The sequence below is a fragment of the Apostichopus japonicus genome, chromosome 19 (genome assembly GCF_037975245.1).
Source record: "Apostichopus japonicus isolate 1M-3 chromosome 19, ASM3797524v1, whole genome shotgun sequence".
Taxonomy (NCBI): domain Eukaryota; kingdom Metazoa; phylum Echinodermata; class Holothuroidea; order Aspidochirotida; family Stichopodidae; genus Apostichopus; species Apostichopus japonicus.
Window position 1 is genome coordinate 31,910,335 of NC_092579.1, and position 13,929 is coordinate 31,924,263.

The following is a 13,929-nucleotide window of genomic DNA, read 5'->3' on the forward strand; positions in this document are numbered from 1 at the left end:
TTATCTTCCAATCACTGAACAGTTACACAAGGAAGATACCTGGTCACATTTTCTATTTTCATACTATCACAACTTTCTTTAGCTTACTCTACAAGAATATGCAGTCAGAGCCTACAGAACAACAGTCTCCTCCCTTGAAAATAGTATGTTAGTTTCCTTAACCGTGTTATTTTTCACCCTTAACTTTACCTTTCTCCCTTTAAATCTTTTCTTACAGTTATTCCACTTACAACATCTATTCTTTCCACATAGCCTAGCCAATATGCCTCCCATGAAAAACCTTAGTTAACTCCCCTGAAAATGTTAATGTAAGTTGTTCAACTTTTAAGTGGGAGGAAAATAATGTTGTTAGGGGAGGGAACAGATGGCCCCAGGCTAGGCCTACCACCAAATGAAAATGGGAAACCTAGGCTAGCCTACCAAAGCGAAGGCTAGATAGAGATGAGGACTAACTAGCCTATCCTAGGCTTCTTATACAAGCAACAGTACTTTGTAAAATGAAATTCTCAAGCAATTAGGCCTAGCTCTGTGGTCTAATTGATGTTAGTGATGGTTCAAGTATGGAGAAAACTCTCCATGAAAGCTGATGTTACCTAGCGTAGGCAACTAAATTGATATACATGTATTAATTTGATCAACTAGCATAATTTTGACCTGAAGCTAGGCTTAACAGTATTGGTCCAACTCTTGGCATATCTTTATCAGATCATAGCCTTCTTTGATGCCTAAGGCATGATTTTATGGTCTGCAGAACTGTTTCACTGAAACTTTGATTATTATTAAACCGAATTCAAACTTTGCTAAGTCGACCTCTCATTGTTGAGTAATTGTCTTTGATTTGGTTTTCAATTTGAAAACATTGATTGAAAGCTGTGAGGAACACAACTCATGGTAAACACATATTAAGAGTATTGAGAGATAAGTACAATATATAGTATCTCTGTCCTTGTTGATATAGAATATTATTACACAGGTGCTAGAAGTCATGGAAGCACATGATGGTTTACCATGAATATACTAATATGTTGTTGGTACTTGTGTGTTGGCTGAAAAGCCAGTTTTCATCTTTGCTAAGTGTACTTGTTGTAGCTTAAGTGTCGGTCCTTATTTCACTTGTCAAGTTTCTCGTTTCAAGAATGATGTTTATTTCAGACATTTTTCAATTTTCCAGTTCCTCATGAATGTGCTTGCTAAGTTTGTTTAAACTAGTACATGCTCTCCAAATTGTTTGACTGATGAAATGTTCTCAAATTGTGTTGAATCCATTCCTTTCAATCAGCTTGACCATTATAGTGAACAATATACATCAAAGGAAGTTTTGGCATTTTACGAAGTACTCCATAGGTTTGATAGCAATGTCTAGTAAGGTTTATTAAAGAGTCATATTGCAAGTATTAAAAATAAACAGGCACTTAGTAACAAATAGAGGTACAGTTTATTCATGTTTGTAAACATTCATCAAAAAGGTATCTGCATATGCAAACAGGAAGATGATCTTATGTAAAACTACTTTAAAAAAAATACTTAAATTTATGTCACACCAAAGGTATATATATATATACTGTACATATTGCTTTGATATTTGTCTTTACAGCATTGCATTGGCCACACTGATTCACAAGGAGACTCCATGAACTGTGACTGTAACATCCTGCTGGAGGTCTGAGACATTGAAGATTCTGTAATGCTTCCGTTTGGGTATGCAGTTTACTATAGTAACACAGAAATATTTAAGCTCTGGTATTTGTTTCGTTTATTTCTGCCATTAAACCACAATCATATACATTTGTTTATATATTGTTATATCAATGAGGCAGCAGTCAGGGTTGTTTAGGTAGTCAGGGGGAGGGAGGGGAGGAAGGGAGTGTATAAAAATGAGTCTAGTTGCAATGTCTATCTGCTTTCCAATATATGAAATCTTCTTATCTTTTACAATACTGTCTCAGGTGAAAGAAGAAGATGAAGAAAATTGAAGGAAAATTGTGAGTCTTGGATGTCTGTAATGAAGCTGGATCAGGTTTAGAACAAGTGGTTGAAAGATCATAAACTCCACCAAATACGAGAAGATCCTTCAAGCCTGTCCTCTACAGAGAGATCTGGAAGTGTTATCTGGAGGTGATTTAATAGAAATTGGAGAAAAAGTAAGATTCAAGGAAAACATCAGTGTGAGCCAGTATCATGAACATCAGTCTTGTCCTCTCAACAGTTGACTGTTGTCAAGATCATTTCTAAATGTAGGAGACACGGTGCCTTAGCCTGTTGGAACCAGTCAGTATTTGGTGTGGTCTGTTTTTGTGCTAAATGTACGAGACACGGTGCCTTAGCCTATTGAAAATAGTCGGTAATTGGTGTGGTGTGTTTTTGTGCTAATTGAATGAGACACGGTGCCTTAGGCTGTTGGAATTAGTTGGTATTTGGTGTGGTCAGTTTTTGTGCTAAATGTACGAGACACGGTGCCTTAGCCTGTTGGAACCAGTTGGTATTTGGTGTGGTCAGTTTTTGTGCTAAAGGTACGAGACACGGTGCCTTAGCCTGTTGGAACCAGTGGGTATTTGGTGTGTTCTTGTTTTTGTGCTAAATGTATGAGACATGGTGCCTTAGCCTGTTGGAACCAGTTGGTATTTGATGTTTTTTGTGTGCTAAACTACTATTCTTACAGAAAGGCTGAACAAATTCCATGATATAGTTTGAACAGAGTGACACATTCCACTCATTCCAAGCAACCATGACAACATCAAAATGAACCTAATTGGTTTCTTAGTTTATTGGCATGAGATGTAGTCTGTTTTTGTGCTAAATTATTGAGACATGGTGCCTTAGTTTATTGGTATTAGTTTTTAATTAGAAATGTAGGAGACATTTTTGTGCTAAATGTATAAGACCTCAGCCTTAGCCTATTGGAACCAGTCAGTAATTGGTGTGGTGTGTTTGTATTAAATTGATAAGTTCTGCCTTAGTTTATTGATATGAGTTGCTAATTAGTGTGGTCTGTTTTGTGCTAAATTAATGAAACCTGTTGCCTTAGTTTGTTGGAATGAATTTGTAATAAGTATTTTTGTTGTCTAAAATTAATAAGACATTGTACCTAGTTTGATGGAACGAGTTGGTATTTAGTGAGGTCTTTTTTGAGAGTTGTTCAAACCAGTGTCCAATAACTTTGATCTGACCATAAAATTTCATTTCTTTCACAAATTGCCCCTCTAGAAGAGTATACATGTTTTGTCTCACGGCTGACAGTTTGGTTGTTAACAGGGTTTGACTTTTTTACTTTTGCTGTTACTTTGAAGAAAAATGACTAATTTGTTTTGTATTCCTCTCCTTTCATCAGAGATCTCTGGCCTATGTTGCTCAACAAGCTTGGATCCAAAATGATACCGTGAGAGGAAACGTTCTGTTTGGTAAAGATCTCAACTCCACCAAATACGAGAAGATCCTTCAAGCTTGTCCTCTACAGAGAGATCTGGAAGTGCTATCTGGAGGTGATTTAACAGAAATTGGAGAAAAATTAAGTTTCAAGGGAAACATCATTGTAAGCCAGTATCATGAACATCAGTCTTGTCCTCTCAACAGTTGCTTGTAAAGATCAGTGCTAAATGTTCGAGACATGGTGCCTTAGCCTGTTGGAACCAGTCGGTACTTTGGTGTGGTCTGTTTCGTGATAAATTAAAGAGACATTGTGCCTTAGTTTGGTGGAATGAGTAGCTAATTAGTGTGGTCTATTTGTGCTAAATTGAAGAGGAGTACTGTGATAATTTGTTGGTAGTTAGTGTGGTGTGTTTGTATTAAATTTATAAGTTTTGCCTTAGTTTATTGATATGATTTGCTAACTAGTGTGGTCTGTTTTGTGCTAAATTAATGAGACCCGGTGCCTTAGTTTGTTGGAATCATTTTGTAATTAGTAATTTGGTTGTCTTAAATTGATGATTGTTGCCTTATATTGTTGGAAAGAGTTGCCAATTAATGTGGTCTGGGTTGTGGTAAATTAAAAAGACAGTTGATTGTTGTCAAGATCAGAAAACTCGAAGATGACTCAAGAAAACTCATTTGAAGGAAAAACACCAGCTAAGCTGGAAAGCTGCAATATACAGTCAAGGTTAGTCATAAGAAAGAAAGGTTCATAAAAATACATATTTAATTATGTTTCCACCAGTAAAGTTTCAATCACAGTCTAAACTTTGTTGGAATTAGTTGCTAATTAGTTTTTTATGTTTTGTGCTAAATGTACGAGACTTACTTTGAAGAAAACTGGCTATTTCTTGTGCATTCCTCTCCTTTCCTTAGGGTTCTGTGGACTATATTGATCAACAGTTAGCTTTTTGACATAGCGCCACCCCATCATCCTTCACTCTATGACTTACCCGCCATTTACAAAACGTACGCCTCCTTGGATACCAACACAACGCTGCAGAGTACACTTTCGATTCATAGTGTGTCTCTTCAAAAGGAGTTCCTATTCTTTCCGTCCGCCGTCTTAGGCTGGAGACTAATTCTTTCTAGTAAGTAAAGTTTATGATCAATTTCATTGTATAAAAGCCATTTAAAACCCGTAGGGAGGGGCTGTTTTGCCAATATGACAACCCCTTACCCACCTATAACCGCCCCCTTAGTCGAAAACCTAAACCTCTCTGATTTTGACATAGACATTAATGACTGGATCCCTGTACAAAAATAGCAGAAAAAGACAACGTCCAATATACGTTGAAATAAACCCATCTCCAAACTCCAAACCAACCACCAAAAAGTCCGCTCAAACAATCATTGTATCAGGAATCTTACCAGAACTATCAAAAAACCCAATAAACACTTGCTAAACTAATCAATGAAGAAAAACCAAATGCCATGATCTCAAATATAAACCGTCTTCGTAGTAACAACATCCTAATCACCCCCCATGACCCTAAAACTGCAAATATCCTCCTGAAACCATGGAATCAAAAGACTTAACTAGGCAACCCCAAACCAAGAATCCCCAAAAAAGTATGACAAAGAAACTTCTCCGTAGTAGCCTGTGGCATAAACCCTGAAATTCAAATCAAAGATATTGAACAAGAACTCAAAGACCAAGAATACACCCCAATACAAGCTAAAAGACTCATTAGTCATGCCACAAACAATACAGCTTGGAAAGTAAAAATGACGTTTGAAGAACAAGAGCCTCAACAATCCCTAATCAAACAAGGTTTCTACTTAGGATACTCTAAACACAAAACAGAAGAATACCACGAACCCCCCCAAATCACTCAATGTTTCAAATGTCAACTCTTTGGACACACCCCCCATACTTGCAAAAATCAAACCAGATGTCTCAGATGTGGCAAAAACCACAGAGTTAAAGACTGTCCCAAACCAAAAGAAAACCCAAAATGTGCCAATTGCTCAGGGACTCATGTCGCCCTTTACAAAGGATGCCCAAAATTTAAAGAAGCTAAAACTGAAGCTAATAACAAACAACAAGAACAAAGAACCTACGCGAATGTAACCAATTTTACCCCTAAAATTGAAATAACAAATAAAATCGTCACTGAAAAAAAACTTAATATCCCAACCTTTGTAATTGAATTAGTACAATACACCTTCCAAACAGCCAACATTAATATTAAATCTGACGACCTTGCCAGTTACGCCACCGTGTTAGCACTAAAACACCTAAACTTAAATATCCCAGAAACTGTAATTATGGAACGTCTCCACCATCCTTCAATATTTAGCCCTCCTCAATCACCTACATGACAAGCACACTCCCTCCTTCGGTCAAGTTCCTCCACCTAAATATCAACAGTATCCTTCCAAAATTAAGCCTCCTACTTAGTATATTCGCCAACCACTCCCCGGATATCATTTCTTTAAACTAAACTAAATACAAATTCCCACCTTAGCATCCCTGGTTACCAAACTTTCAGACACGATATCTCTCGATATATGGTTTGAGTACTTATTGAAAAAAACAACCTCAAAGCCACCCTCCTCCCAAACAAACCCAAACAATTGAAATTGTACTCGAAAGAGACAATAAATCTCTCCACATTATTAGCTATTATAGTCCCCAAATGAGCCCATATCCACAATCAAAAACAGTTCTAATAAAAATACAATACTACTAGGAGATTTAAATGCCCACCACATCATTTTTGGTAGCACCAAAATATCTGAAAAAGGCATATCCCTCTTAGAAATATGTGATAAACACAACTTAACAATAATTAACCAAAATACCAAAACTAGGATAAACCCAATAAACAATAATACTGAACTACTTGACTACGCCATAACCTCAAACCACCTTGCAACTAAAACTCATTCGATTCAAATCCTAGAAGATGACCTAATCAGTGACCATTTTCCACTCCTTTTTGAGCTAGACATAAACCTCAGTCGCATCCAAAATAACGAATTAACGTATAATTACAATAAAGCAGACTGGACATCATTTAAAAAGGGATCATAACAAACAACACTATTGCCAATTACCACAACAACAAGCTAAATTACATCGGCATATATTGTGACAGCATTGCCCAACATATCTTTAATACCTTCAAAAAACACTGCCCCTTAAAAACAAAACAGGAATCCAAAACTAAATAGGAATATTCTTACACTAAATAGATCAGACGTCGACTACATAGAACCTATATGATCTCCCCAGATCCAACTCTAAAGCCCTAAATTAACCAACTTGAAAAACAAATAAATACACAAATATCGGCGGTCGACCAAAACCGAGTCCAAAACAAATGCGATTCAATCATTAATGACAAAAACCCAAAACACTTTTGGAAAAATTAAAGAAATATCGAAAACCCATTACAACCCAAACACAGGTAATACAGACGAATGCCTTAGAGATAAAGTAGGTAACCTCATCACAAAAACTTAAGACCAAATAAAGCTTAGTGAATCATACTTGAAAACTATATTCAATATCTTAGATGGCCCTCCATACGATAACAGATTCCAACACAAAATAAACCGTACAATTATCTGTAATGCAACCAGCTTTATCCCCAACTTCTAAGGATGTCTCAACAAAAACATCCCTCTACTCAAAGAAATAGATATAAATGATTGGTATAGTGCCACTGAATATGCAAAAATGCCTCCTCCCCTGGTCTTGACAACATAAATGACCTAATGCTAAAAGATTCCCCTCCGTGGGCCTCCGATATTCATTAACTCTCATATTTTCCCATTATTTAACAAACTCCTTAGACTGGGTCATTTCCCAACCCTGTGGACATCCGCCAAAATGATTTTAATACCGAAACTAAGTAAAGACACACCAAAATTCAAAACTATCAACCAATTAGTCTCCTACCAGCCTTAGGTAAGATTTTCGAAAGAATTATAGATAACCGCACCAGAAACCACCTTGAGCAAATTAATCACTTTGCCCGTATCAATCAGGCTAATTCCGGGCACACAAATCTACAATAAACCAAACTTTCCACCTTTCCAAAGAAATTCGCATCGGCTTCATAAAAAAACATGATACCACTGCCCTCTTCCTTGATGCCAAAAAGGAGTTCGACAAAACTTGTCACAACGGCATAAGAATTTAACTACTTAACTTTAATCTCCCCTCCAATTACACCAGACTTCTTTCCTCTTTCCTTAGTGAGCGCAATGCCAAAATATGCTACAAAAACCAACAATCAAAACCTTTTCCACTTGGTGCAGGGACTCCACAGGGCGCTGTTTTCAGCCCCCTCCCCTGCACCCTATATGTTAATGATTTGAACATCCCCCCTCTATCTAAATGCAGCTATAGTCAGTACACTGACGACATAGCCATTTGGAGCACCAGTAAAAATATCTATATGACGGAACTAAATATTAAAAGAGCAATTACACATCTCGAAAAGTGGTGCTCGATGTGGAGAACAAAAATATATCCCTCAATATCTAACCTAGCCAATTTCTCCATAATAAACTCAAAATACCATAACCATATTGCCAAAATGAATCTTTTCAACACCTCAATCACTGCTACTCCTAATGCAACCTTCCTTGGTACCACTTTCGATAGCAAATTATTGTTTAATCTACTTTGTAACAGAACTGCAGGACGCTGCTGGTTCCAACTTAAATCCATTCAAATCCTCTCACACAAATATAACTTCCCTCCGAAAACCATTATCCAAATCTATAAATCCAAAGTAAAAATGATTCTCAGTTACGGGAGCATCTCCCTGCTTACCATCTCTAATCCCAATAAACAAATTTTAAACAGAATCCACACCACAGCTTATCGACTCGCACTCAAAATCCCTACCTATATTGCTACTTTGTACGTTCTCCGTGCAGGAAACACAAAATCTACTTTCACCCGACTTGAAGAATTCAACACCAAGTTATACAAAAACAACCTCGAGAACGACCCTTTGATTGAAGACCTCCCCCTGAAATACAAAGTCGCAACAACTCACTACCCCAAAACCAAACCCTTTCTGTATTCACAATTGTTACTACTTAAAGTCTCATTCCATTAAAAAAATCCTTTCCTAAATGGTTCTAGGCCCAAGTATACTTATATATACAGATTATATTGTTACCAAACAATAGAAACCACAACCACTCCCTACCCAAACAATAGAAACCACTCCGTCTCCACAATTCTCAGTACTTAAAAAATTCCTCTCCTTTAGAAATCCCTCCCTAAGTGACTCTTTGACTCTGACCTCGGGTATGATTATGGCTATCCTGTCCAATATAAATATATAAGACTTCATTTACCAGCAATTCCCTGACTGAACATAGACAACCTTTCCAAGAAAAAAAAAAAAAAATGTCTATTCTATAAAAACAAACTTATTATCCCCCGTAGGACCTCTCGCCAGGTCGACCAGGGGTTAAACTCCTTTTGATTTGATATCAACAACAACAAAGACAAACCTTTTACTCAAATTAAAAAAAAAAGGTAACTAATTTCATTTATTTCATTTCATTTATTGATTTTTGTTCTATTTTAACATAAGTATGACATAAGTATGACATATGACATAGAAGGAGATAAGAAACAAAACTTGTGAAAGGAAGTGTATTAAAAAACCCTATAGGGCTTGTCGGGTAGTGACACTCCCTAAAAACTCCCTAAACTCTAAACTCCCTAAAGACATTATGATTAGATTTTGGTTTCATTTAATCAATAGGTAGAGGAATTGGACACTCTTGCGCAAGATATCAACGACTTGAAGTACTCTGCTCAGGCGGCCTCCATTCTAGGTATGTACTTAATAATAATATAATAATAATAATAATCAATGTACTGTGTTTGGCAAGAAACTTTTTGCTGCTTTGGATGAAGATTAAGGATTCTTGTTTTTCAAAAGGCAAAATGCAAGATGGACTATATATGAAAGGATGAATACCAAAACTTTAAGAAAAGAAATTGGGTGGGGGGGAGGGGGAATCAGGCAGAGACCATCATGTTACTACCCTGTTAATTTTGTGTAGGACACTGGTTAATTTAAAAGGAAGAAATCCTTTAGTACCCTTGAGTTTCTGAAAGGTTTCTTCTTTGGGATAACAGTGGAGAGACATATCGATGTTCTCTTTTGGGTCTGATCGTCAGGAAAATGCAGATTAAACTGCCGTGTCCATTTGGAACCTTGGAATTGAACCCTGCTACTGGAACAAATGTATTCCATCAGAGCATAGACAATGATTCAGAGAAATATGGCCTTTATATTAATAATCTGTTGTTTTCTTTCCCAAATTTTTCTCTTTGGTTAAACAATGAGTGAAAAGATTCATTCGGTTGGAAGCAGCACCGCCCCTTTTCACACCTTTTTTTTTGGGGGGGGGGGGGGGGGAAGAGACCTATTAGCCCTTAGGGTCTGAAAATATTACAATAGGATTATTGTGGTGGACAGGACAGACAACAGTTATTTTTGCTTGTAGCTGAATGTATGATGTTCAGGGATCACAAGGAAGTATCAAAAGCCTGATCAAAACTGCCGTCTTTTGTACTATCGAAATTTGTCAGAATAAAGAAATTGAAAGCCAAAATATAAAGAGTTTATCTGGCCTTGTAGACTGCGATTGAACCAGTCTCTGTCATCTACAAATAATAGAAAGTGGGTATCCATTTCTGTTTGTGACAGCAATAACAAAAAATGACTGCAAATTAACAAGTTTTTGTAAACTTTCTCTATTCAGGGATTTGAATCCCAAATTCCACTCGAATATACCCCCCCCCCCCCCTACTTATGAACTGTCACGTAGCTCAAGGTGACAAACTTACTACAAAGATGAGAATAGGCCTTAGGTGGTTCCTAATTCAATGACATTTCTCACAGTTAATTGAATTGACTTCCCCCACCCTCCAGATTATCCTCACCCATAGAAAATACCCTCCACCCAAGAATACATAAAAAAAAAACCATGGCTTACCAAGAACCTCTCTGCGTTCATGTTTCAGATTCCAATGAACCTTTCATCAGCAAAGGAATGGCGCAACTCGGTCTGAAGGACAATCGACCGCTGGCGGAATGGCTTGACCGGTACAACGCCAACCAGCCGGACCTGGCCGCCAAGCCCAACTTCACCACATTTCCACTGGACTTTAAGCCGTCACCGTGCAAACCGCTCTTCTTTGACATAGCTCTGAACCATATAGAGTTACCCTCCTTGGATGAGAAACTGGAACAGAATAAATCGTCCCCGCAGGGGGGTCTGGGTGGGTTCCTGCGTGGATGGTGGAGCGGGGGTGAAAAGTAACTCTCGATTTGCCACGATGTCGGAAAAAGGATTTCGGAAAAAGGTCTTTTGTATACATAAGCCGGTAGTATTTGGGAGGGCTCTCACTCTTCTCCTGCATGTGCTATAATCATCTTTTATTTAAGTTTTATTTGATTTTATTTGTTTTTTAGTATAGAAAACTACACCTTGTTGCAATGCAAACACCTCTGTGTTTGCATTGCAACAAAGGAAGGCCAAAAAGAATAACACTCACTTTTTTAACCTGGCTTGGCAAACAAAATTTGAAGAATATTCAAAATGGGAATTGGAATTTTATATATTTTGGATTTGGTGTTTGTGTGTTTATCTTGTTTATCTTGTTTAGAGAAAAAGAAGAAAAAAACAGCATCTTTATTTGATGGGGCTTTAAAGTTTTAAAAATGGGTTTCGGTTGTTGATTTCTTGGTCTACAAACATTGTGGTGCTTGACTGACTGACACTTTATGGGGGCATGATAAGGTGACTGAATTTAGTATTGGCAGGAGTTATGGATGGTAGTTGGAAGGACCAGGGTTGGGGTGGGGGGTGGTGAGGCGAAGGATAGAGAAGGAGAAATGAAAGTGAAGAGGGAGAATCTTTGAATTGAATTTTCAGTTTGCAGTAGCACAGGTTTGCTGCATGATAAGGCTATATTTAAAGAAACTTTCAATAATGCACTCTTCGTGTATATAATTTGGGGTGTGGTAGTCGGAGCCGGGGGGGGGGGGGGGTGATTGAGACAGCAGTGAAAGGGAGCAACCTTTCCACATATATGTTGTTTGTGCTATGGTAGTAACGTTTCCTTTTTCAAACTGGAGGGCAAAAAATGTAAAAATTGAGTTATCTAAAATTAATTCAAAATCAGGTTTAGTTAATAAATGAAAGTTAAAGACAATTTTATTGATGGTAGCAGGGGCGCCATGGTATTGTAAACTGAATCAGCAATCAGCCATGGAAGGCCAACTCCTTTTTGTTGGGAACTTGTCGTCAAGCAAACCTATGGATTCAAGCCCTATCTGGCTAAAGTAAGATGGGGTTATTATTTTTATCTAGGAGAAATCAATTCTTTTTCCCCTCATGTTGAAATGGTCTTCCAAATGTTTAAAAAAAAATGTCCAAAAAGAATGTACTGGTGTGAATTGGATAGCCACCTGGTGTGACGTAAAAAGGCCATAGGCTTATCCCATATGTACATGTGACTGCTTAGTATCATTAAATAACTGCCCTCCAGGCTGATATTATAAATAATAGAAACATTATAGAAACTGTCTGTTGTCACCCAACCATCTCAATAGTAGATGCAGGTATCACTAAGAATGTTTATGAAATATGTATTGCATGTTTTGATTAGTATTTGCATAATAATTTGATGAGGGATAACCTGTTTCTGGACAGGTAGTTGAAGGGTATTAACTATGGTGGGAGGGATGAAGGTATATCCTGTCCATGAACTGATTTGTCATTAAAAAGAAGAAGTTATTTCAAAGTATCATTCTTTTTGTTCCTTTTTTTCTTCCTTTTACATGAGTATTGTAAAAGGAAAAGCAAAGATTGAGTTTGAGCCAGGGACCTTGAGATGCAAAAGCAAAAGTCTTTACCACTAGACCATTAGGTGGGCCTCTGGTTTCTAAAGCTTTACAAATATTTAAAGATCCTGCTGTTTGGACTTAGTCTTTTTTTGTAAAAACATTTTCTCCACTACTCTCTCACCCCCGATTAGCTAGTCAGGGGGAGGGGTGGCGGCGAACTCACCTTGTCCGCGTTGAACCTTGTCAGGGGGAGGGGTGGCGGCGAACTCCACTTGTCCGCGCCTTTACCTTGTCAGGGGGAGGGGGCGGCGACCTCACCTTGTCCGCACCCTCACCCCCTCGCACCCTCACCCCCTCTCATCCTCCCCCCTCTCAGCCTCGGTACTCACCTTGTCCACCTGCCAGGAGGAGGGGGACCGCCCGCCTTCGGGATTCACCTTATCCACTTGTCAGAACTCCTTTTGCGAATACTCACCTGGGGCTTGAACCGATGCAATCCAAACCAATCGCTTACTGAACGATGGAATAACCAATTACACCATTTCGGTTCCCTCTGGAAAAACTTCGTTTCTTATATTTATACTTCCACTCCCTCCAAAGAACAGAAAAGTAAAAGGCTCTGTCTAGACATTAACCGCAGACATGATGCTCTGTCTGGGAATCGAACCGGAGACATGGAGTTTGTCTGTGTCTCTCCAGTCCAGAGCACTACCAACTGCGCCACTAGAACTGTTGAGAATTAATGCTCGTTTCTAATATTTAAACTTCAAAGTCCAGAATGGAAGAAGGAAAAGAAAATCAAATCAAACTGCTCTCTCTGGGAATCGAACCTGAGACATGGAGTTTGTGAGTCCAGAGCACTACCAACTGCGCCACTAGAACTGTTGAGAATTAATGCTCGTTTCTAATATTTAAACTTCAAAGTCCAGAATGGAAGAAGGAAAAGAAAAGAAAATCAAAATGCTCTCTCTGGGAATCGAACCTGAGACATGGAGTTTGTGAGTCCAGAGCACTACCAACTGCGCCACTAGAACTGTTGAGAATTAATGCTCGTTTCTAATATTTAAACTTCAAAGTCCAGAATGGAAGAAGGAAAAGAGAAAAAATCAAAATGCTGTGTCTGGGAATCGAACCTGAGACACGGAGTTTGTGAGTCCAGAGCACTACCAACTGCGCCACTAGAACTGTTGAGAATTAATGCTCGTTTCTAATATTTAAACTTCAAAGTCCAGAATGGAAGAAGGAAAAGAGAAAAAATCAAAATGCTGTGTCTGGGAATCGAACCTGAGACACGGAGTTTGTGAGTCCAGAGCACTACCAACTGCGCCACTAGAACTGTTGAGAATTAATGCTCGTTTCTAATATTTAAACTTCAAAGTCCAGAATGGAAGAAGGAAAAGAGAAAAAATCAAAATGCTGTGTCTGGGAATCGAACCTGAGACACGGAGTTTGTGAGTCCAGAGCACTACCAACTGCGCCACTAGAACTGTTGAGAATTAATGCTCGTTTCTAATATTTAAACTTCAAAGTCCAGAATGGAAGAAGGAAAAGAGAACAAAATCAAAATGCTCTGTCTGGGAATCGAACCTGAGACACGGACTTTGTCAGTCCAGAGCACTACCAACTGCGCCACTAGAACTGTTGAGAATTAATGCTCGTTTCTAATATTTAAACTTCAAAG